Source organism: Poecile atricapillus, chromosome 2 (genome assembly GCF_030490865.1).
Source record: "Poecile atricapillus isolate bPoeAtr1 chromosome 2, bPoeAtr1.hap1, whole genome shotgun sequence".
Lineage (NCBI taxonomy): Eukaryota > Metazoa > Chordata > Aves > Passeriformes > Paridae > Poecile > Poecile atricapillus.
Window position 1 is genome coordinate 51053500 of NC_081250.1, and position 25180 is coordinate 51078679.

Genomic DNA, 25180 nt, shown 5'->3' on the forward strand with positions numbered 1-25180 from the left:
GATGGTCATACTGGGACACACAATCTTACCTTTTGGTTTGTTTTTCATTCCATAAAGTATTTGAGCTTGCCAACACCTTGTACTACAGCCCCAATTACAAGGTGAATTCAGGCATTCATACACTGTGGAAATTCTCAGTATTTTGCTTTCTTGCTATTTTAATTCATCTGGAAAAGGAGCAATCAAGACTTTTTTTGGGAGCGGGGTGATGAGCAATTAATCTCCATGTGTATGTGGCATAGTCAGTGCACAATATACATGAATTTTTCCAGGTCTCCGTAGGAAACTGCTGGCATGGTGCCTCTGAAGGCTAAACTATAAAACATCCCAGCTGTGGGCAAACAAATGGCTTTGGCACTTACCAAAAGATTTCTCCTGATGGAAATTTTTTTATTGTCTTTTTTGTTAAGCACAACAAAATGTTATAATGAGGAGCACTGAACAAAATATTAATTAGAAAATGCTTCATTGGTGCAACATTTTCAAAGGAGATGCTATTAAACCACTACAATCTCTTTATCTGGTTATGAAAGAAATGATTAGTCATTAAAATGAAACAGAGAAAGAAAATAATGTCACTAATAAAAAAAATCAAGCAGACGGCACATTGGTCAAATCCTGAAAAGTGAGGATAAATTGTTTGTAATTTCTTCCCATGTGCCCCAAATTTGTCATGAATTTCCAATTAAAATCCTTCTCTAGTTTTGGTGTTGGCGTTGTGGAGGTGAATTCTTAGCACAACTCTTACACTGCAAGTTTATCTTTTTTTATCATATGGGAAAGGTCCACAACCAGGGCCCACAAAAAAAGCCTCTGCCAGAATTTGCAGCACCAAGAGCTCATTTATGTCTGCAGAAGGGGAGTAGAAAGCTTAGAAAGCTTGTTTCTTTCCCCATCCATGAGCAGAACAAAGGCATTTGGAACAAGCCCAGGTGTTATCTGGTTGAGATATATTTGTGCAGTGAGCAGTTCCTGCAAAGACTCCTATACCAATACAATTCAGTTTAACTTGGAATGGAACAGTGAAACCGTGATGGCTGTATGCCTTAGCCATGGAAATAAAGTAAACATGAAAACAGAGGGTGCAGTGAGTGCCTTTAATTACTCTAAATTCCATATATATGTAAAAAACAACATATGCTTTTTCTTTATGGAACTCCTTCAGTAGAATTCTATGCATATCTAACATTAAGATCAGCCTGTAGGCTCACATGTTTTGCAGAATCAGGACTGCAGATTTCTAAATGTCCCTAAGAAAATACAGCAAACAATTGTTTATTATTTCATAAAAGTTGTTAGGGAATAATTGACATGGATTTAATGAAAAAAATCCCAACAAGATTTGTGTGTAGAATTTTCACATGAACTGTTTAAATAAATATAATGAAAAAAATATTTGCAATGAAAATGGAAATCATTCATGGTATATTCTGGACACATAAAAAGATTCACTTTGATACTTACTGAAAGTTAGAGAAGAAAGTTAACCACAAATTGGCACAGGTTTGAAGGAATAGCATATGAAAGTAAATAGTCTCTTAAAACAAAGACTTGAAGGAACATTTCAGAGAGAGCTGGGGAGGAAAATGGCACATTTTTAGTATGACCCTTACAATAGCTAAATGGGCTTAATTAGTAATGCACAATAATTGCTGTTTTAAGAGTGACATTACATTGTGTGCAAAATACATTAGAAAATTGCAGGGCAGATTAAAGAAAAGTAATGGCATCAGAAAGGCATTTACTTATACTTATTTTGAAGTACTGTAATTCTAGATGGAATGGAATGGAATGGAATGGAATGGAATGGAATGGAATGGAATGGAATGGAATGGAATGGAATGGAATGGAATGGATGGAATCTTTCAAAGATATCAAGGATGAATGTCAAAGGAAGAGCTATCCAAGTGCAAGGAAAAAATTGGTGAAGAAGACACAGCAATTGTGTACTTCTTTCCTAGAAGACGTCATCATAAGAGGTTTTGTAGCAAATTTCTCTTGGAAAAGGTGTAAGGAATGGTGAGGAAATCTTGCATGCTTTCTATATCTCTGCAAAGCTCCAGACATCAAACAGTGAATGTACAGGGTGCAAATGCCCTTATTTACATATTCTGAACATACAGACAAATTTTGGTGCTAAATTACAAAATGGCACAAAATAGCATCTTTCTTACTAGTTCAGGACTCAAAATACTAAATCCTAAAGGAAAAAAAAAAGATTTTCTAGGGCTTTAGATAAGATTTTAACTTCTTTGCACTAATCAAGGTAAGCAAGTATCTCTCAGAAAGATTGAAGTCACAAGCTGTGGAAGTTTTGACCCATGGCTGAAGCATGTTTAGTGTCCTACAACCATGTATACCCATGGCCAATGGGTGTTTAATGGAGGATTAAAACACCTTGGTTTCATTGGGACAAGTGGATGTGACAATGAGAGCAGCAATGGGGTATTTTTCCCATTTGGAAGAATGCCTGGCTGTACTTTGAGTGTGGAGCCAAATATTGTAGGTCTGAAAATGGTCAGCCTTTCAGGCCCAAGGACCCACCCTGGGCACTTTCCCTGGGAGTCTACAAAAATTCCTCCCCTTGGATGTGGACCTCTGAAACAAATACAGAAAATTAAAATTCCATTTCTACTTTGTAACCTCTCTGCGTCCTTTAAAGTGTTTAAACAGCTGAAAACCCCCTGGAACTTCAAGTAAGAAACAAAATCATTGTTATCTGACTCATGGTGAGTGCAGGGCATAGAATGGAACAGAACAGAACAGAACAGTTAGTTTATTCCCAGAGCTCTGCATGACAAGGTTTGGCCCAGGTCTGAGGGCTCCATCCTGGAGAGCAGCTCTCTGCAGTGCAGGTCCCAGGCCCCCAGGAGACAGGGGCAGAGACAGGCACACCTACAGCAGGGCTCAGGCACGGACTGAAGGTCCCAGGCTGAGCTGGGACACATCCCCTGGGCCCTTGACAGGAGATGGTGGGGCTGGGTGTCCTAGGAGAGGGAGACCCATCCCCAGAACCCTGACAGAAGTAAATTTGCACTGCTCTTAGTTTAAGAGATTGGTGATTGTCTGCTTTGAAGTCAGAGTATTGGGCCAGATGGACCTTCCCTCTGAGAGAGTGCTGCTGTTCTGACTCTTGTGGTTTAGTATGTTTTTGCATGGGAAACAGAATTTCATGCATTTCTAAAAATGAGTATGAGAAGAGAAAAAAAAATTCCATGGGTAATGAACAGGTGTTGCCCACTTCCAAAAAACATTTAAACATTTAGTTCAGGAGCATGTCCTGCTTGAGGTATGGGGTTTTGCCATCCTAAGGAAATCTAGAGAAAATGTACGAGCACAGAAGACTTTCAAAAACTGCACTCCACACCTGATGTCTACAAATTTGCGCAGATGGTCAAACAGTCTCAAGATGATCCCCAGCTCTCACCCCCATCAAAAGGTGCACACCTTTATCACATGGGGTCACAGAACCAATGCCTAGGCTGGGCCATGGTTATGGCTACTCACTCCCTTCTGGTAGTGCAGGGTTGGGAGGAAATGTCATCAGAAATTACCTCAGCACATAATCGTAGGGAAATGAGAGAGGGGAAGAAAAAAAGAACGGATGTGCAGGCAGGAATAGTTAACCTGGAAAAGTGTCTACAAAAATAATCTAGTCTAACTGCCTGACCACTTCAAGGATGACCAAATGTTAAGAGCATTGCCCAAATGCCTCTTAAACACTGACAGGCATAGGGCATTGACCACCTGTGAAGTTCCTGCAAAGCCTGACCTCACTTACAAAGAACATACAATTCATATTTCCTCCTGACTTCCAAGAGGAAATCCCTGTTCAGCCAAGCTGGTCTTCTGACACACTTTGTTGACTTGGGACACAACAGGATTATCTAATCCTATGCTGTAAAAAGGCAGTTCTTCAAAACTGACCACTGCACATGGGCACCTTAGTCTGTGAAAGCAGATTCCAGGGGACAATGCTAACTGGCTCTCTGATCAGCTTTAAGTTTGCTCTCTTGAAATCCGAGACAGCAATTCTGCTGACCATTCTGCTTATCACACCAAAACCTCTAAATTCAAACATCTCAGGATGATTGTGACTGAGGCAGTCACCTACCATTACATCTCCCATGAGTCCTTCTCTACTCATAAAAAAATTAGTCTAAGAGGGCATCTTTTCTTGTTGTCTCACTGAGTATTTGGAACAAGAAACTACCTTCCACAAACTTGAGGAATTATAGATCACTTATTCATGGCAGTAGGTTTATTTTTATTTTCCATCTTGTGTTTAAATTATTTATGATGACATACATTATTAACTCTAAAACTTATCAGGTGACACCTTATGAGGTGGATCATCTACTCTCCTGAATTGTTTTTTCAATCTACACAAATAAAATAGTCCTCCATGAATATACCCTATCTGCAGGTTCAGCAGAAAATATTTAATGCAGATTTGAATTCAACTGCTTCCTTCTGTTGATCTGCTTTCCACTGAATTTTGCATTCCTCAGCTCTTTGTTTAGCTCCTTTCAATGAGAATGAAGAAGAAACATAGAAAACATTTGAACTTCCAAAGGCCTCATTCTTCTTCAGTGACCAAAATGAAGTTGACTCTTCAGCATCCTTGGTAGACTTCTGTGCTTTCCAATTCAAAATCCCCATGCGGGTGTCAGGGTGTAAAGAGCAGATACCTAGAAATACTCATTTAAAGTTTTCCTCTAAAAATTACTTTTACTTTCATTATCATTCCAGCCTTACAGCCCCGTCCAGCTGAGCAGCAAACCCTGTATAGTGAATTGAAGTATAGGTTTGTTTCAACATTTATCCTCCTAGGGGGTCTCACCAGTAAACTATAGGAGTCTAGTGTTCCTCAAGTGAAATGCTGAAAGCAAATTAAATGCTGAAGCCTTAAAGCCTCGGGAGCTTGGGGTCTAAGATTTAATTCTGTTTTAGAGCAGGATTTTAGACTTTTTTGGTCCCAAGCAGATTCCTTATGAACAGCTAGCTCCATGTTCTCTCTAAATGAACATTTATCTGTTTGATACAGAATGGAGGAGCAGAAATGGGAGAGAAAATAATACTTATGTATACTCTATACCCCATGAGAAGACTAAAGCATTACCCTGGAAGATGAAAGACTTACATTAAAATTCTCTTTCTGAATCAGTGAGAGAATGGACATGAACTTGGGAGAGTTTGGGTTCAGCTATTAAACTTCAAAATAAACTATTGACATGACTTCAGTTCTAATCTTGAACACATTCCCTACTTAACAATTGTTACTTTCTGTCTGGCCTTCAAGTAATGTCTACTGGCAAAATATGTTTCCCTTTCAACAATCAGTCTCATGCTGCTCTTACTCTGAGAAAGCAGTTCCCTGGTCCTTTTGTGAGCTACTCCCAAAACAAAGTAAATGCCCTAAATCCAGGCATAAGCACAGTGGGACATGGGATAGAAGAAGTTTTATAACTGAAGATCTAAACAACCAGTCTATGGGGGAACTTTGCCATTCTTACTGTGCCTGAAAAAAGAGTTTCAAAGTGGGGATTATCTAAAAGATGTCTGCTGACAGCTGCAAAAAGCACACAGTTCCTTACCAGCATGCATCTCTTGGAGGAGAAAGTTTCACAGAAGGGCCAAATCAACTCAGCAGCATGATCTATTCTAGCCAGCTGTCCCTGCTGCATGGCCATGGCTAAAGCAAGCAAGAAAAGTCCTCTGACCAAGGAATTATCACCTGAAGGCTAAACCTCCATAATGAGGCCAAAGTCACTGACTCTTATCTCAGGCAGTTCAAGACTGGCTGCCAGTGTAATCCATTTGTTATTGCTCTGGTAGACCTGTTGTGATTGACCTGCGTGTGTATGAGCAGCCCAAAGACACTTGCTACTGTCAGGTTTACAGAGGACAGATAATACAAACTACTCAGCGGCAGTCAGAGGCCTTGGAGGTCAGAATAGAATGCTGGTACTTTGTCCAGTTCTGAGACATCAGCTTTGTTACTTTGAACTTCTGCAGCTTGCTTTACAATAGGCATTCTGCTAGTAGGTATCTGTGAAATGAGCTCTGTGTTCCTTTCTAGCCAGGTATACCAGCACTGAGAGATCTGTTCTGTATTGCCATGGCTAGTTCTTTTCTGCCATGTCAGTTTTCTGCCACAAGTTACTATATGGATTACCCTTATATAAGTCTCTAAAAGCAGAAATTAATGACTGCCTAAATGTATATGTTCCTGGAAAAATATTTAATATTTAAATTATTATCAGTAACCATGTACTATATAATAATATAGTAATACAATAATAACCAATAATACATATTTTTAGGTTTTATGTATTAAAAAATTTGATATCCTTCTATGATTAGATCACCTGCCTAGTGGATGAAGAGAAGACGGGGGTGCGGTTTTTCTGGATTTTGATACAGTCCCTCCCAGAATCCTCTGGACAAGTTGTCCAAGTATGAAATGAACAAGTAGATGGTGCACTAGGTGAAGAACTAGCTGAAGGGCAGGGCTCAGTGACTTGCAAAGAATGAGGCTACATCTGGCTGGTGAGCAGTGGTGTTCTCTGGTGCTCAGTGTGGTTCTTGGCCTCACCTTTTAAAAAGGATGTTAAGGTACATGAAGCTATCCTGAGGAGGGCAGCAGAACTGGAGAAGGAGCCAGATGGCATGTCCTCTGAGGAGTGGCTGAGGACTCTGGCCTTGTCTGGTTTGGAGAGGAGGAAACTGAAGACCTCACAGTTCCCCATGAAAATGAGGAGGTGCTGAACTCTTCCTCCTGGTACCCAGTGCCAGGACACGAGGGAATGGCTCAAAGCTGCATCCATCAGACGAAGTTTGGACTTGATGTGAGGAGATATTTCTTTACTCAGATGGTGGGGAAATCTTGCAAGATCCCCTGTAGAGGTAGACAATGCTTCATGCCTGTTAGAGTTTAAGAGGCATTTGGAGAGTGCTCTTAATGTCATGCTGTAACTTTTGGTCAGCCTTGAAGTCAGGCAGTTGAATTAGATGACTGTAGTAGACCCTCTCCTCTCCTCTCCTCTCCTCTCCTCTCCTCTCCTCTCCTCTCCTCTCCTCTCCTCTCCTCTCCTCTCCTCTCCTCTCCTCTCCTCTCCTCTCCTCTCCTCTCCTCTCCTCTCCTCTCCTCTCCTCTCCTCTCCTCTCCTCTCCTCTCCTCTCCTCTCCTCTCCTCTCCTCTCCTCTCCTCTCCTCTCCTCTCCTCTCCTCTCCTCTCCTCTCCTCTCCTCTCCTCTCCTCTCCTCTCCTCTCCTCTCCTCTCCTCTCCTCTCCTCTCCTCTCCTCTCCTCTCCTCTCCTCTCCTCTCCTCTCCTCTCCTCTCCTCTCCTCTCCTCTCCTCTCCTCTCCTCTCCTCTCCTCCCCTCCCCTCCCCTCCCCTCCCCTCCCCTCCCCTCCCCTCCCCTCCCCTCCCCTCCCCTCCCCTCCCCTCCCCTCCCCTCCCCTCCCCTCCCCTCCCCTCCCCTCCCCTCCCCTCCCCTCCCCTCCCCTCCCCAACATTTAATGGCAGAATAGCATTTAAACATACTGAAATGTTTCAACAGGGACACACTGAAATAATTTCGACTAGTTGAAATCTCTTTTGAATGTTGGACACAGGCGTGTGGGATGTCTGTCCCCCTTCCAAGGATCAGCTATTGATCAGAGGTTTATATTGAATTCAGCTGCCACTGGTCTAGTCAGGCATTTGAGTGCAGTTGGAACTTAGCTAAAAATCAGATATTTGTGAGTAACTATTACTCATCTTTCAGATAGAGATCTGTTATCTACATCTGAATCATCACCATCTTCCATAAATTTGCATAAAATTTTGTGAATTTGTAACTTCTTGCATTCAGTCAAATTTATTTGAAAGAAGCTTGAGAGTTCAAAGAGAGAGGCTGGATGGTGGATAGTGAGTGTCACTGCAAAAATCTTTCATCAGTGGGAACTGAAATGAAAAAGGGGGTGGGGGTTGTGGTTCTTTTCCTTTTTTGATTTGAGTAAGAGTCCACTTATTGATGTGTGCTTAACTTGGATATTAGTCTGACAGATTCTTCTTCCATTTTTACTCCAGTTTCTGGCCTCCTCTTTTACTAAACTCTACCTTCTCTCATAAAAAATGTTATCACTTAGAAAATAGAAAGGCTGTCTATGATTTTTCATCCATAATGCTTTGGAGGTTTAGATCCCACATGAAGAATTCATTTCAGTGTAATCACTGGGAGTCATTGCTTGTTTCCAACTTCTAGACCAGTAAGAGTTCTAGGAAGTCAGTCCCACCTAGAGAGGGGGATGGAGTGATGTGATTGAGAAAGAAAGGAAAAAATTAACTCTACCATCCAGAAGTATAATGATAATACTCATGGCTTCATGGCATCATAATACTGCTGACATCATACATCACTGGGCATGGAATTCCTGAACAATGTGTTATAGTTTCATCTAAATCTGACACATGGAGAAAACAAATAGGGAACTTGCAGAGTGTACTCTTTGCTGTTAAAGTTTATGTAAAAAAGACAGGTTGTTTTGCACTGCCCTAATAATTGTTTCATTTTTACTATAAAAATAAAAAGGGAAGGAGGGAGGGATGATTTTCTTCACTATTTCTGTCACTTTACTGTCCTTATCCCACAGAGAAATGTTTAGCTCTCCCTGCTCACGATATTTTCTACATTTATGCGTAATGTGTCACAAGGTCTTTATTTGATTTTTTATACCTCCAACCACATATTTAATATTAAAAGGGTTTTTTTTTGGCAATGCTAGCAAATAGAAAATACTACTTAGGGGTCATAAGTAATATTAATTTAGAAATTAGAGACAAAGAAAAAGCAGCAAAGAGAATGGAAGTGCTTTTTCAACTATGCAGAAATAAGGTAAGTGTTTGAATACTATGATCCTTATCCAAGATTTATTAGTTTTTTTTCTATCAGCTTTAACAGAGCTAGATCACTTTATACTATCCAATTGTACAACATAATAATAGTAATTTTTATTTTTCTAAAGTTCCTGGGGAGTCATGCCTTCAACCAAGGTGTGGACAGTCACCTTTCGGAACTTTCATCAGAACTTTTTAGTGGAAGAGGGAAGAAAAAATATGCAACGCAAATAATAGTCATAATTCTTATTTATAGTTGGAAATATATCTCATTGCTGACAATGACATGGTTAATGCTGGGTTGTGATATTGTACTTTACTAGTACACTTTTTTGAAACTATCAGTAGTACATAAGACTTATTGATGAAATTATTCATAGAAGTAAAAAAAAAATCACAATTTTTTAGCAAAGAAAGGACTACAACAGACATAAGAATTTTTACAATACACACTTCACTGCTTCATACAAGAAGAAACTGCCTTAGGCAGATCCATGTAATTTGACTCAACACATCCATTATCTATAAAAGAGTTTGATCTCCAGATTGGTGAACAAAAATTGCAACATTTACACTACTCAGCAACTAAAAGAACAAATCTGTTATTACACATTTTGCTAACTGCCAGACACTTCTTTGCTCAATAAAAATTATCAAAGTACCCACAAATCAAAACCAAAAGAAACACTAAATAGATGTAGAATGATTAGGATTTGCCCATGGGTAATTTTAAAACTAGCACAACGAATTTTCAGATCTTCTGCATTCAGCTTACTCCAGGGAGAAACAAATACTGCTATGTAAAGAAAACACAAACAATAATGTCTAAAACAAGTACATCAATAATAGAAACTGATTTTTAAATGGCAATACTGAACCAAATACACTAGGAATACTCAGCCTAAATATATATATATATTTAAAATTTTGCTTAGCAAACAAACATGCAATTTCATAACTATTTTGAAAGACTCAGTCTTGGCTTTTAGGCATTTCAGCATATTTTCAAAATCATGTCAAAATTTTCAAATATAGATTCTCAAATATAAAGAATGATACTTATGCATAGGGTCACAGATAGATTATCCTTTTAATGCTGATATTTCCTGTAAAGTTGGCAGATCAGTTCAGTAGCTATAAATTAAAGTGCTTGGTTGTTTTTTTAATATGAAGAGATGCTGTCATCTTTGCAGATACTATTATGTAGAAGATTCTGAGGTATTTTAATCCAGATAAAAATTAAAATACCATGGGATCATATTTCTCTTCATAATTGTTGTTCCACTGAACATGAATTCTGTGTTAGTTTTACAGCAGCTACCTGAAACAATATTTGTCCTTTAGTTCACCTCAGAGAATCTGCATAGCTCAAGGACTCTGATTTGCAGAACCTAAATCTAAAGAAAATAGAAGTCTTTTGCTACTTTACTTTAACAGACATGAATTAATGTGCTTTGTTTCTTTCTTTTTACTATTTTATCTACTATAACTTTTTGGGTGTTTACTGTAACCATTTATGAAATTAATTAATTTAGTAAGGAATGTATAATGACAATATTATGCTGAAAAATAGTCCATATGATAAATGCATTATCAGTACAAACATTTCCATAAATTAGAATCATCAGCTTTTATTAAATTAAACACCACACTTCTGTTACTGTTAATTATAAATGTTCAACAAATAGGTACAGAAGTAGATTATACTGTATATGTGTGTCATATCTAAGGGTAATAAAATTAAACTTATGCATCTTCTCTGTCTGATAAAACTGCTAATAGTTAAAAAGAACGTGAGAAAAGCTGAATTGTCAAAACACATCTATGTGCTCCAGTAACCTCTGAATACTAGGGTTGCAGTGGTGTAGGAGTCCCTTGCACTTGTCAAATAATCTACATACAAGGAGAATTGTGAACTATTGACTCTAAGCACAACTAATCTATTACAGATACCAAGTATGTTCTATTAAAACACTTTGAAAATACAACAGAAGATGGACTCTCAAAAATTGCTTCAGATTTGAGGGGGTAATTGAATTGTAATGCTAGAGAGAAAGTGATAATTTAGGTTTTGTTGAACTCTGATGTGAAAAGATGGCTGGGGGTAAAATCAGAGGAAACAGAGCAGTTTTATTTGCATCCTAACAGAAGTTATAATGGTATGGGAATTATAGGGTGAAATGCAGTTGCTACTGCATTTCACTCTATAATATATATATATCTGCTCAAAACCTATGCCATGATGATTCCCCACAACCTGCAACGTTTAGCACCTGCTAAGGGGGATGGAACAGAGTGTGGAACAGATTGTTTTCATCCTTGAAGAGAGGAGAACTTGATGGGACTTTGCAGCTGGTGAGCTGCATAGCACTTGTCAGTCAAGGGGATAGGAGATGTCCTGCTGCCAAGCCAAGAACAGTAGTGAAATCACTCTCCTCAGATGAAATTGGGTCATTATAATGTAATTGCAATATTTATGCACACATCCATCCCAAAGTTACCTGGCCCAAGATACAACCACCCCTCACTGAGAATATGCTCTGAATTTTATTGACTAGACCTCTAAGATCAAAGCAAGAGAATTTCACACCAATCAGTGGCAACTATTCTTTATTTTACAGAATTTAATTTCTTTTAATTAAAAAGAATTTTGTGCCATCAGTATGGCTAGGGTCACTCAAGCTTCATCTAAGCACAAAGAAATAGAACAAAAGTTGAGAATGGAAAAAAGTCAGGGAAGCTACTCCACTGTAGCTGCTGGGATCAGCTGACAGCCTGAACCTGTGGTCTCCCCTGTAAGGATCACTACTGGGTGAGAGCCATACTCTGTGCATGCTGAATAGTTTTACTGAGGATTAGAGTTTGTCTGTGCATTACCTTGAATAAGTTTTTGCAGTTAGATACTGTCACTGACAATCCTTGAATCTAAATCTGTCACAATTTTCTATCAATAAAGTGTGTTATTCTGTGAAGTGTTAGTGTGAGTCCTTCATGGGTGCTGGCAGTCCCTGGCAGTGGGGAACATACTAGAATAAAGAAGAAGACACACTGAGGAGACCCTTTATGCTGCTGTTGTTTGTCCCTGAATAAGTCAGTCAAAGTGACCTCCAACCCAGTGGAGCTGTTCAGTGAAGGGTCCCACTAATGGAACACTGACAGACTGGTTGGACACAAGGGTCTTGGCTTTCCTGGAGTTCCAACCAGTCAAGTGCTAAGAGTCAAGGAAATCTCCCCTTTCTGTGTGTCATCTGTCATGCGCACCCATTTAGGTGACTACATTTTGATGAAAACTCACAGTCCTACACTCATACACTATTAGATCCAGTTTTTGCTGGCCCTCCTTCCTACCAACTGCAATAGCAAAGCAGGCCTACGTATACCCAAAACCCCTGCACAGCCTTTCCTTAGAAAGTGGCAAATTAAATTCTCCAAAATCAGCTTCTACAAAGCAGTGGTATTGCTCACTTGTGAAAGGGTATGTTAGAAGCAAAAAGATTTAAACCAACAAAGTCAGTTCATGCCCTGGTTCACTTATGCATTATCCTTTCCTTGTAAGTTTTAGCAAGCTGCCTTTATCAATGCTTATGAAAGTTCACAGTGGCCAAAATCTCTAACCCTCTTTCTATCTGAAAATTGGTTTAAAGCTGGACAAAATCATCTCATGGTATTTCAAAGCTAAAAACTCAGGTGTCTATACAAACCACAAATGTAACAATTCCACTTTATATGGGAAGCCCAGTTCTGCCCCAGGCTGAGGGCAATGGCATAATATGCAATAATAAAATCTAGACTGCATAGTGTTTTCCTCCTTCTCCTTCCCCTCTTCAAGACTCACAAATTGCATTTCAGGTACTGTAGGTAAGGCTGTCAGCAAGCTCACATTCAGAAGAAAAGATGTCTGTTCACAAGCAAGGTGTTCTGACACATGTACACTATAAAAATCAGTTGCAAAGAAGGATTTTGCAGATAAGAATAATTGAGAATGGCTCCATAGTGTGATTAAAACTTCTCTTGTGTAATGCTTCTTCAAAAAGACCAGAGAAATCAGTATTTACCATAGCGAGAGAAATTTTTTCCTCCTTTTCATTATTTTGTCTCTGAAATCTGTAACATATTCATAGCCCTGTGGAAATATTGCAGCTTATGGGCCTCATTATTACCTCAGCTGTGTTTTACATGGACTGCAACCATGGAAAGGAAGGTGAAAAAGCCCTTGTATTACTAGCCTGGACATTTTACTGTAACTGGACATGTAAATTTAAGCTGCAGTTGAGAAGGGCAGGTCAGGTTAGGGGTCTGGACACAGGTTCCTGATAATGCCTGCAACTCTGTACAGGGAGTAGAGAAAACTTATTAAAGTGCATTATATTGCTTCTTTCAATCTTCACATTTGTAACCTGGCCTTGAAGCAGAACGTTGCTTTTTTCAGAGAGACAGGGTGTACCAAATAACAACTTCTGAAAGAAAAAAAAGCAGAAAAATAAATACAACTAGGCAAATGATAGATGAATACTCTCCCACAGAATTGACCAAAACTTTTTGACAAAATGCATTTCTTGACAGTGGATGGGAAACTCCCACTTGTCAAAATGAAAAACATTTCACAGAAATACATTTATTTTGAAGAGAATTTTATTAGCCCAGAATGAAATGTCTAGTCCAAATGAGCAAAGAGACTCTTCCCAAGAATTCAGTGTTTGTGACATTTGTCATGATACAGTAGATCAGTATTTCTCTTGAAACATTTAATGTTTCATACAGAGGTTATGTAGGGCAATAGTTTTAAGGGTAAAGGGGCCACTAACTGCTGCTTTTATGATAAAAAGTCTACCTGTGGCCAAAGAGAATGTGCAAGGTGGTGCGTGGTAAGCAAACACAGGACTGAGACATAATGTGCACCTGCCTCAGAAATTCTCTTCTCCGGCACCTACCTCAGAAATTCTCTTTTTATGAATAGAAATGTGCATGCTCTGTAAAGAGGAACAAGCTCTTGGACTCTCAGGGCTACTTAGCACAAGTTCACGGATCATGAGCCCCACTAAAGGTGGTCAGTTAAAAAGTCACTCCTGCTCTCAGCAAGGGCAAGGTACATCTTGCACTGCTAGTGAAAAGCCTTATGCTGGAAACTGCTGGGCTAGGCACACTGCATGGATGAGAAGATAAAATATAAGCAGGGTTGCTACAAAACTGAGGAAAAGAGTGAAATATTCCTATTATTCCAGTGAAGACAAGCAGCTCCAGTACATTTCACTAAAACAATTAAACCAAATGTACTATTCTCTACACATTACCAGCCAGAAACACAGTAATATCAGGCTTCCCAAGGATATACGTAAGTAAAAATTCCCCCTTTTTTTGTATTCCATTAAAGCAGAAATATCACAGCAATGAAAGTATCCATGTAGGGTTATCTTAATTAGTATTTTCAGTTCTCAGAAAAGAGAGAACTACTAACTCAAATAAGTATATTTTCAGTTAATTGCTACTGCTGTACAACAAAGAATAAATTTTTGTGCATTTACAAGCTGAGGTGAATTTCTGAGGCTTATCTTTCAAATGAAGTACATTTTTTTATCAAAAGCATCTCATAACTGCTGTTTGCAGCTTTTATCTCACTGCTGCTGTACATCACTTTATCTACTGGAAAAGCCTGCACATTTTGTGCAGCAATATGAGAGAACCTAAATTCAAAACATATAAAAATCTCACAGTGTTATTGTTCCATTAATGTTTTGTATATTAAGTAGCAACAATACCAGCAATGAAACTTCCATCCAACTGTGATGGAAATAGTAGGGAACCTTTTACTGAGTAAAATCCCAAGAGATTTTACTACAGCTTCTCAGAACACAAAATTCTGAGGTGAGAAAGTATTTACAGAGATAGTACTAATTTGCCATTAGTAGAAAGCCAACTTATTTCAACATCAAGAAAATATCTTTTATAAAAACAATGTTATTTTTTTTAATTACCTTAGAAAACAAATGAAAACTTTATTTTCTTGTGACCCATCACCCTCAAATGACTCTTGTGTTCCATTAATCCATTTTGATCAAAAAAGACAAAACAAGACTGTCTTTTTAGCGATGTCATGTATCTTTAACTTCCTCTATCTTAAAATAACACCTGTAAAATGAAGTTGGTGGTTTTTTTTGAAATGGCTTTTAATCATTCATATAAAAAAGGTGAAAATTTTAAAAACAATATTTTCTTTTTTTCATTTCTTCTGCTATCATGTCTCTGCTAGCATGTCAATAGTCCATTGCTTATTTTCTATTCCTTAAATCACTTCACTCTGTGAAATCTGTCCTTGTCTAACTTAATACAGGGAGCAGAGTGCAAAGACTGCTGCTGTGAACACCCTTAACTGGAGAAGCAAGATATAATGTGAGAGTCAGATTCTCATTTAGATGCTTATTTTGAAAAACCATGCATTTACACAGTGCTCCAGAGAGTAGCCTCCATCCTCGTTCACTGAATAATGCTGTTATGGATTCTTGGGCTTGCAGGGACATAGAAGCCTTGGAATGGAATAGTTCCTATGTTGCTGTCATCAGAAAAAGTCTGCAATTCATGTTCTTTACACTATAGACTTAATGCACATTTTGAGCTACAGTACCTTAACCTTTGTACTGTGGATAATTTCTCCACAAATGATTTAGCCTACTGACCATTTCATAGGACTAGCTATATATCCTTGTTTGGAAAGCACAGTTTTCATTAAATTTAATTACTTTGCCCTACAGCTTGCATGGGAAAGGTTCATGGTAAAGGTGCAGCTATTAAATAAGTGCAGCTACTAAACAAGGCCAGCTGCTATTAAAATCTACATAGTAAAGGTGAAGCTACTAAATTAGGGTGATTACAGTTTGAAGGTGTTTCTAGATAAAGACATATGGGTAAGCTTTTGCACCTATAGTGCATTTTGCCATACACAATGTTGTAAAACTTGTGTGAGCAGCTCAGCAAGATGTTTCCACATCTTAGCTGTTACAACAATGTCATATTAAACTAATTTTTATAAGTATGAAATAAATTATTTTTAAAACTTTAATCTATTAGGAATTCGTCTGAACACTCGACTTCAAGAAATTCTGAAATTCATAATGAATCTCAAAATGTCTGCTATACTTCGAAGTAAAAAATCCCTTTAAAAATTACTAAATATTTTTCTAAACTGTGCTGTGAATAACACTCTTATATAGAATACAAGGCCCTAGTGAATTGCTGGTAGCTGGCTCATCTACAATTTTCACAGGCTGTCGCACTTTCTAGCAAACTGAATTCATCTACTTCCCATAGCACTTGGTCTACATCTTCTCAAAACCACACTTCTTGTAGTCATGAGATAAAAGTCTGTATTTGTTGTTTCTCATTTAATTGTACCAAAATAACTGTTGTTTTACCACCATAGCTGTATTTGTACAAGATGCCAGGGTTTCTGTGCAAGGCATGAGGCCTTTGAAGGGGAAAGTCTCCAAATATATTGTAGTGCTTGGGGGAGCCAAACTTGGAATAAACCATGCCCCTGCTGGACACACTTGGAAGAGGCCCTGAAGCATACTATCCCATCATCTGTCATGAGGTGTTCTCTTTGAGGGAAGTAGTTGAGTTGCTTTAGAAGAGAATTCAGAAATTAATTGGCATATATGTAAAGTGTACAAAGGTCTGGGAATGAAATAAAGAGCAAGTCAAACTGCCCATGTAGAAACATCTGAAAGCAATGCAATATGACTGTCCTTTGCAGAGTAGAACACTCTGATTAAATTGCTCATAGGAATGGGAATAACATTCCCATTATAGAGGACAATTTGGAGGTCTATCACCATTCTATTGTTAGCAGCTCCCAGAATTTCCATTATTTCCCTGATAATGTGGTACAGACAGTTAAGTTCCCTTCAGCACTTCCTTCAGACTGTAATGATTTTCTACATCTGGATAATCAAATAGGAGTAATAATGTAATATTAAACCAGTCTGAGATTCACTGAATTATTCTTGTTGATTTCAGTGGACTTTGAATGACAATTCACAAGTGACTAAGAAGTCACACCAGAGTTTTGGAGACCAGAGGATCTGTCAGACAACCACCTACATTTTTTTCTGAATCTCACACTTCAAGGCTGAATGTCTGAAAGCTAGTTTTGCTGTGATCCAAATTGAATTTGGTGCTATGCTAAAAGAAGATGAAATGCTTTGGAGAGGTACATGATCTTTGCAACTCATACTATTTCATATGTGTTTCATAGTAATAAAAATATCATTCAAATAATAATGAAGCATATTTATTTTATTAATATTATTCTTTCTTTCCTTGATGAAATTCAAATTCTTGTTTTTCACTTGTAAATCTTTGTGACAAGACCCAAAATCAGACAGGGCTTTGAAGAAGTTTGTCTAAAATTTTTCTTTATGATGAATATCCTAAAATATAAAATTACTTTTATCAGTTTGGTTCTATTAACCTATAAATTGGAATACTTTACTTTTCAGATGAAGACAGACATTTAAAACAGATTAGATACAAAAAACATTGTCTTCTCACTGTTTCCTTGCTTCATATTTTCCTATAGAGAGCGTTATACAGAAATACTACAGAATGTTTCTGAGATGCAAGTTCTACATTGACTCTGCCACCTCCAAGGTCCATCTGTCTCATCCCTTCTCCCAGTAGTGTCTTCATAGTTGCAGGCTGCCAGTGGAATTCCTTACCTCTTCATCTCCCTGCTCCATGCTGTGACCTGTCTAGCCTCACTCCTGAAAGGGAAAGTTCCTGTGGTCCTCTGGAGCAGCAACCTCCCACCTCCTTCCATGAGTGTCTGTCTCATCTGATCATTCATCTCTTATAGATAAAGAAGTAAACAGTTAGATACCAAATATTGCAATCTGAATGACTGTTTTGGGTCTTGAGAAAACTGATCTTTACATTAGGACTTCTAAATAATTTATCCGGCAAATACCTTAAAAAAAAGATGATACTTTTCCTATGGACGTATGCATGTCATTGTAAGATAAACTGATTTTTGGAAATCAGTTAAAGCCATTAGTTCCTCTGGATTTTCTAAATTAATCTGTCTAAATCTGTAAGTATCTAAAGATGGCTTTTTGCTACCTCAAGTCACATTTTTACTTTCGAATATTGCCTTAAAGGTTGTCATCTGTCTTTAGGTTTTTTAGCAATTAGAAAGGGAAAGTGAGGAAGGCTGAAGATAGCACTAATGAGCTGACTGTTGAAGGCTTTCAGTTCCTCTCAACCTTCAGAAACTTCTGCAGATTTCAGGATCTTTAGAAAGCCTGGCTGACACCACTAGGAGCCATGGCACTTCTGACAGATAGCAGGAAAGATGCTCCTAAGAACATGAAGAACTCCTGCTGCTTAAATAGTCCACAAAAGATATAGATAAAACTCCTGAAGAAACACAAAGATTTTATTCAGTTCCTACATGTGACTTTCTAAACACTTATGCATATTGTTTTCATATTCGATACCTACTAGATTCTCCAAACTTTTGTGTACCATACATGTCTTTTAGCCTATTGCCTTTCTGCAAGTACTAAGAGGCATGATAACAGCTCCTATATGTATAAATATTCTGAGTCAAACACCTTGCAACTTTCTTAAGTAATTTTTTTATGTAACAAGGTTAGCTTATAATACTCTAAAATACTCAAAAACCTATACTATTTTTAAAAAGTGCTTTATTTGCAGTGGTCTTATAAAGCAGTCAGACCATTATGAGTAAGTAAATCAATATTATATAGGGATTTAAAAAACTTACCTTTTCCAGACCAGTAACTCATGTTTTAACTGTGCTGAATTAGTTTAGCAGCTCAGAAATACATTTAAATAATTTGATTGGAATGTAGGCCTTTTTTAAAACCTTCTGCATTCCTTCAGATTTTAATAAAAAGAGAAACCTCAAACACAGGTATCAGGTAGCATTACAGCTATGTCCAAGCATTCTTTTACTAAAGTAATCCACAAAATCAAAGAAAAAACTCCCCAAAGCATTAAAGTTTGAAGTGACTGTTGACACAGCAAATTTAAGAGATGAGTACATTTAAGGACAAAAGATCCAGGTCCTATGGAAGGAAACCAACACTATTATAACAGAATGAACAATATGGTTAAAAAATGAAATTTATGATGGTGTTGATGAGCCTTAGGGATCAAAATTGAGATTGCCACCTTGGTATAATGAAAACTAAGATCTGATTTCCAGTATATTTATTTCAAATGTTTTCTTTACTCAGCTGGTTTTTAGAACTTACTGGAGCATATTGAGTTGTGCCAACTATGCATGTTTTGTAACAAGATGACCTTCTAGCAACTCATAATGAATTTAAGTGCAGTTGTAATAAGAATATAAAAGGGAGTTTAAAAGTCATGTTTATAATCTTTTGGTAAGGCCAAAGACTTCATTATCATAATGTTATAGCACGGATTCAAATCAATTTTAGTTATATTTCTAATGAAATCTCAGGCTTGCAACCAACTGCTTAAATTATTTTTTCAGTAATGTTTCATCTAAAATTTCTGGTTTTATTCCTGTTAGCCCCTTTCCTTTCACTCATAACATACATTTTTGCAAGGCGAAAGCAGCCATGGAGTTTCTTGAAGAGCTACCACATTTCCTCTGGAATTACAGAACATCTGCTAGAGTCAGTGCCAGAAATTATATTAAGTTGCTGTACAAATTCTGTGATGACTTTGTTAAGTGCTCTCCTTTTGGGCAGAAAGGAATTTTTTTTTTTTTTTTTTTTTAAATAGTTAACTACTAAACCTGTGGAAAGTAACCCACTTCTTTAATATGGATCCTTCCCTTAAAATTTATAAAAGACATCTTCCTTAACTGTGGCAGCGGCCTCAGAGAGACAAAGAGTTACATTGTCCCACCCCAAACCCCTTGTGAAGGGCGGCCCAGGAGTTCTGATTGGGTTTGAGTCCCTGGGGGGTTCTCCCTTGCTGTGTTTCTAATGGTCCCTGACCCTGAACTCCACCCTCAAAGGTGTAAACCCTCGGTTCTGTCCCTCAAAAACCCCTGCTGTGCCTCTGTTCGGGGCTCTCTGTTCAGGACCTGACTTTGTTCTCATGCTGAATAAATGGTTTTGTGAACCGGGAGCCCGTCTCGTTGGTGTTTCATGCTTGTCCCCAGAATTCTGCTGCTTCCCTGGACGAGATCCTGAGGTTGCAGACTGCAACAACTGGTGAGAGAATGTGTGGCATCCAGTGAAGCACCAGGAGAACAGCAGGACCCAGCTCCATGGACACCTCGTAAGTCCCCGGCTGATGGCTTGAGAGCCGGCGAGACCCCCGCCTTGGAAAGGAGGACTCGAGATTACCTGGCAGGGAGACTGGGTTGAGAGTGCCTCGGGCATGGGGAAGAAAAGGGATTACGGAGGTGTGGGAGCCGAGACCAGACGCTGGGACAAGCACCTAACATCACCCAACGAGACGTATTATGGACGATTCTATTAACATTATGGACGATTATGGACGGTATGGCTCTTCCAGTAGACTGTTTTTTTGTCTTCTGTGAAGTTCCTTTTTTTGGCGTATACCTCCCTGTACCTTCCCCTTTTCTCTGTTCCTGAGGGCAGGACAAAGGGTGAAAAAAGCCAAGATGGCTCAGGGTTGCTGCCGACTCCCCGTCACCCCAGTGTCTTTTCTGCCATCCCATCCCCCGTTTTCCTGAAGGCAGGCAAGGAACGGAGAACATCCAGAGTGATGCAGGTCTGCTGCCGTCTGCCCGCCGTTCCGTGTCCTCCTTCACCCCCTGTCTTTCCATATTCCCCGTTCCCAGTCCGGGAAAGTCTGTCCCGGCCTCCCCCCCCATCCGAAGATGGCGCCGGCCACGCGGTCTGGGATCCCTTGTTTCCTGCCTTGCTCCTTCTTTTCCGGTCCCGAACCTTCTCTTCCCCCAGTAACTCCTGCTCCGGTCCCACCCCTTTGTTCAGTGCTCCACCCCTGGGGGCTGTGCCTTTTCCATCGTGGGCAACACCTCCTCTGGGGAAATCAAAACTGTAACCTGATGTCCCAAAGGCAGTGTTACACCGAGATCATCTAAAGAGGCGACGCCCACATGGGAGCCGGAGCCGAAGCTGGAGATCGAAGAATTCTGCCCCTCCTAAGAGGAGATGTAAGAGCTGCACCCTTCCAAAAAGAGAATCCTAAAGTGGAAGAGACTGAACTGAAAAACCATTATGTTTGCATTAAGTACCATCACCGTTTAATTTGCCCGGCGTGGTCCGAGATTTAAGTGTTTGTTTTTAATTTTGTTTTTTTTTCTGTTTGCCTAATGTGTTTTGTGATTGAGTTTTTGGTGTCCCACAAAGCAAAGTGGGTGCTCTGTGGAGGAGGTGAGATTTTAAGGTGTATGTTTGGAAACATTTTAAGCTCCTAATTAAAATATGAAAAAAAAAAAAAATAATAGAAAAGGAGCAGATGTGGCAGCGGCCTCAGAGAGACAAAAACCCCTTGTGAAGGGCGGCCCAGGAGTTCTGATTGGGTTTGAGTCCCTGGGGGGTTCTCCCTTGGTGTGTTTCTAATGGTCCCTGACCCTGAACTCCACCCTCAAAGGTGTAAACCCTCGGTTCTAGCCCTCAAAAACCCCTGCTGTGCCTCTGTTCGGGGCTCTCTGTTCTGTACCTGAGGTTGTTCCCATGCTGAATAAATGGTTTCATGAACGGGAGCCCGTCTCGTTGGTGTTTCATGCTGGTCCCCGGAATTCTGCTGCTTCCCTGGACGAGATCCTGAGGTTGCTGACTGCAACACTTAACATGGACTTAACTCCTGATACAGAAGAGCTTTGAATTTCAAACATGGCAAAAGGAGCAAGTTCTTTTATGAGGTACTTTTCTCCAGCTAAGGAGGGAAAAAGGAAGGAGGGGAAGACAAAGACTGCTGTCTTATTATGTGGAACTATACATACAGCTAAAAGAAGGTAATTTTGAAAGCATTGTGAATTAATTATTCTTTCATAGTTTGACATTTTCAAAAACACAACTTGTGTTTGTTCATAACAGGACTAAGAATTCAAATCATTCCAGGAGATCCTGAGGAACACTCGGGCTGGTGTTCTGTATGTGGGATAATTCGATACTGAATTTTCATTATTTCTTTCCAAGAAATATGCTTACACAGTAATTTGCTGTTGCTTTTGCAGCCTACTGGAAAATGTCAGTTTCACAGAAAGAGCCATAAAAGCAGGTGCCCTTGGAAAATGATGCAGCAATACCAAAATGTGCAGAACCAATCAGGGTTGAGATAAGGACCATCATACACACATCTTACAGTAGGGTATTGAGGTACTGGCACCACCACATACATGGCAAACAAACACAAACCTCTCCTTTGCCTAGGGCTTTGTTTCAGTTCACTGAACAAAGCACTAAAAAGTAATTACAGTGTTTTTCTTGGAAATTGTTTCAGACCCTCCTTGGAGGTTTCTGCTTCAAAGGCATTCCAACTTATAACAAAAGAAAGTGGGCTATTTGCCACAGGTTTGAGAAAAATTACATTTAATAGCACAAATGTGGTCTTTTTTTGTTTCTTCTCATATCAGAAAAGGGAAGCCAGGTTTTTTTGAAGTGTTATGTTCAGGAATTACCTTCTTCTTCCTGATTCCGAGTAAAAGACAGCTCAAATGTCTCCTGAATGAGCCTTACATATTACTATTAAGCCAGCTTCATCTCACACTGATCATAATTTCTTAAGCTGAAAAAATAGAGAAACAGCCCAAAACTTCTCAGGCCACAGGCCTATTCTTTCTTCTGCTAACCCATGATGTCTGCCTCTCAGTTATGCTGCAAGGAACAGTCTGAAACAAAGACAGGCCCAGACCAGCACTTTTTTTTTCCCCCACAGAATCTTAGAAGCCCATCAATACTTCTTCCATCAATAAAATTCTTTGTGGAAAGTATTGCTTGTGAAGTCCTACTTCAGGAATTAGAGAGACATGTCTTTTTAGTGACTTCTGATTCACAGAATTAAAAGAAATTCAAACAAAAAAATTCTAGAAAACAAGCCAGCTGAAGTACTACTGGTATCATATCTATTATTCCTTCTACTAAAGACAATTAAATTGAACAACTACAAAATAAGGTGTTTAAAATACTGATGGGAAAACAGAGTTAGATCTCTTAACTCACAAAGAACATGTAATTTCTAGGTTCTCTAAGTCTGTGTGTCATGGTCATTAACAGCTGTTTTATGAAAAATGTAATTTTAGATGGCAATGAATCATAAAAAATTAAAAATCGTGCTAGTAATGAAAAATAAAAGACTACATGCATCTTCCAAAAAAAGAATAATAAGCAGTATCAGTAAAACAAAGAGAGAAAAAGGGTCAAAACTGAGAACTGAGAAGCTACTAGACTAAGTTAATAATTTTTATATTATGATTAAGTGAATATGGTCTGTGGGAAATTCTATAGCACTGTCACAGGTTGTGTTGTCATGATAACACAAACAAGACTTGCCTGATAGAAGTTTCTGCCCCCTCTGGGCTCCTGTACATATTTCCATTATACTGCAAGCATTTGCAGAGATGATGTAAGCGTTTTGCAAAAATCTAAGTTATTTTTTGGTAGTTTGAAAGCTCTTGCAAACATTCATGACCTGAAACACTTGCCATCACAAACATTCATGACCTGAAAAAAACCCAAAACTTTTACTGGATTCATTAAGAGACTTAAAGGAATCTCTGTCTTACGTAAGTCAGCTCTTGTACTTGTAAATAAATTCAAGCCCTGATCTTTTAGAATGGTAGTCAGCCAGCCATCTTGTCTAGTGATAATTTCACTCCTTTTCTCTAAAGCATTTGGGTTTGGTTTAGACTTTGTTTTAGATGTTGTCTCTCTCTATTGCCTGTAATCTTTTCCCATAATAAATACGTATTTCATCTTTAAAGGAACACAGGCAATCAGGGTTAAGTTGCATCATGTTGTGTTGAAAATATTTCAACAACATAATTACCACAAATTGAAGTCACTTCTCCCATTTATCTTAGCTTGAAGTATTTTTATTCAAAGGTAAAATGTTCTTTTCTTCTCTGACCATGTAGCACTGCCATCACGCTAGGCTAAAGTACCATTGATGGATTTCCTTATGTGTTGTTGTGCAGCCTTAGCTGTGATGTTGTTCATAGACAGAGTTCAAAAAGGGTCACAAAATCCTGTCAATGACTGCTTTCTGTACTCAAGAAGAGGTAGCATGGACCCATTTTGAGGAGCTGAGAGGTGTAGAAGTGGCAGAGGCAGAACCTCTGGCACAAGTATTTCTAAATGCAAAAGCAGAGACTGCTACCTCTGGTCCCATACTGGCGTCTCAGGAAGCAAAACAGGAGCAGTCTACAGTCGCAGCAAAAAGTCGCAGTCCCACCTAGTGCAAACACGAGTTTGGCAAAAATAAAAAAGTCTGGGCTAATATAAATTGACTAAGAATTAACAAATGTCAGCTCTAAGTTATATTGAGCCTTAATAGGAATGGAAAATAGCTAACAGACCAAAGGATTGGAATAACATTATTCCACTCCATTTTGCCACTGGGTTTAACCAGAGTTGACTCACAACTGATTTTTATAGCTCTGGAACAAGTGAAATTGATTAGACATATGCAAATAAGATATGGTAAGACAAACAGTTTTTCTGGTTCTTCTGAAACCACTTAACAGAGTAAACAATAGGGTCAATATATTCCATCTCAGGTTTAAACATAATTTCTACTTGACAACGACAAAAAAGAATCTACATTTTTTCAAAGGCATGCACTGAAAGTATTAGATTAGAGATTAAAGAGCACAGAACAGTGATATAAAAGTTGACTGGGATTCCAAATTGTATTCCATGTTTTATTATATATTTGAAAAACTAATTATAACTAAAGCCTGATGCCAGAGGAAGGCTAAGAATGTTTATAAAATGCTATAATTGAATTATCACCAAGAAACTAGTGTTGTGAGATGAGAAAAACCATTATGCAATATCAGCGTGCTATCAAATGTGTGAAATCTAAACCTTTCTGGAGTTCAGAGCATTTCATTTCAGCTACCTAGTAATTCACCTTTCAGCATTAGACACCATTATTGAATGATGAAGACTGCAATAGATGTTGAAATGTACTGCAGTATTCTATCCAGGTTGCTGCACAAAGGCCTGTTCCAGACATTTGGACTACCTATGCTAACACTCCGCCATATCTTCTCAGAGCTTTTTAATAGTCTGGTGTTTAAACTATCACAGTGATTTATTCCAGTGTTAAAACTTATATTTCTTTGACAAAACACTACTGGTTTTA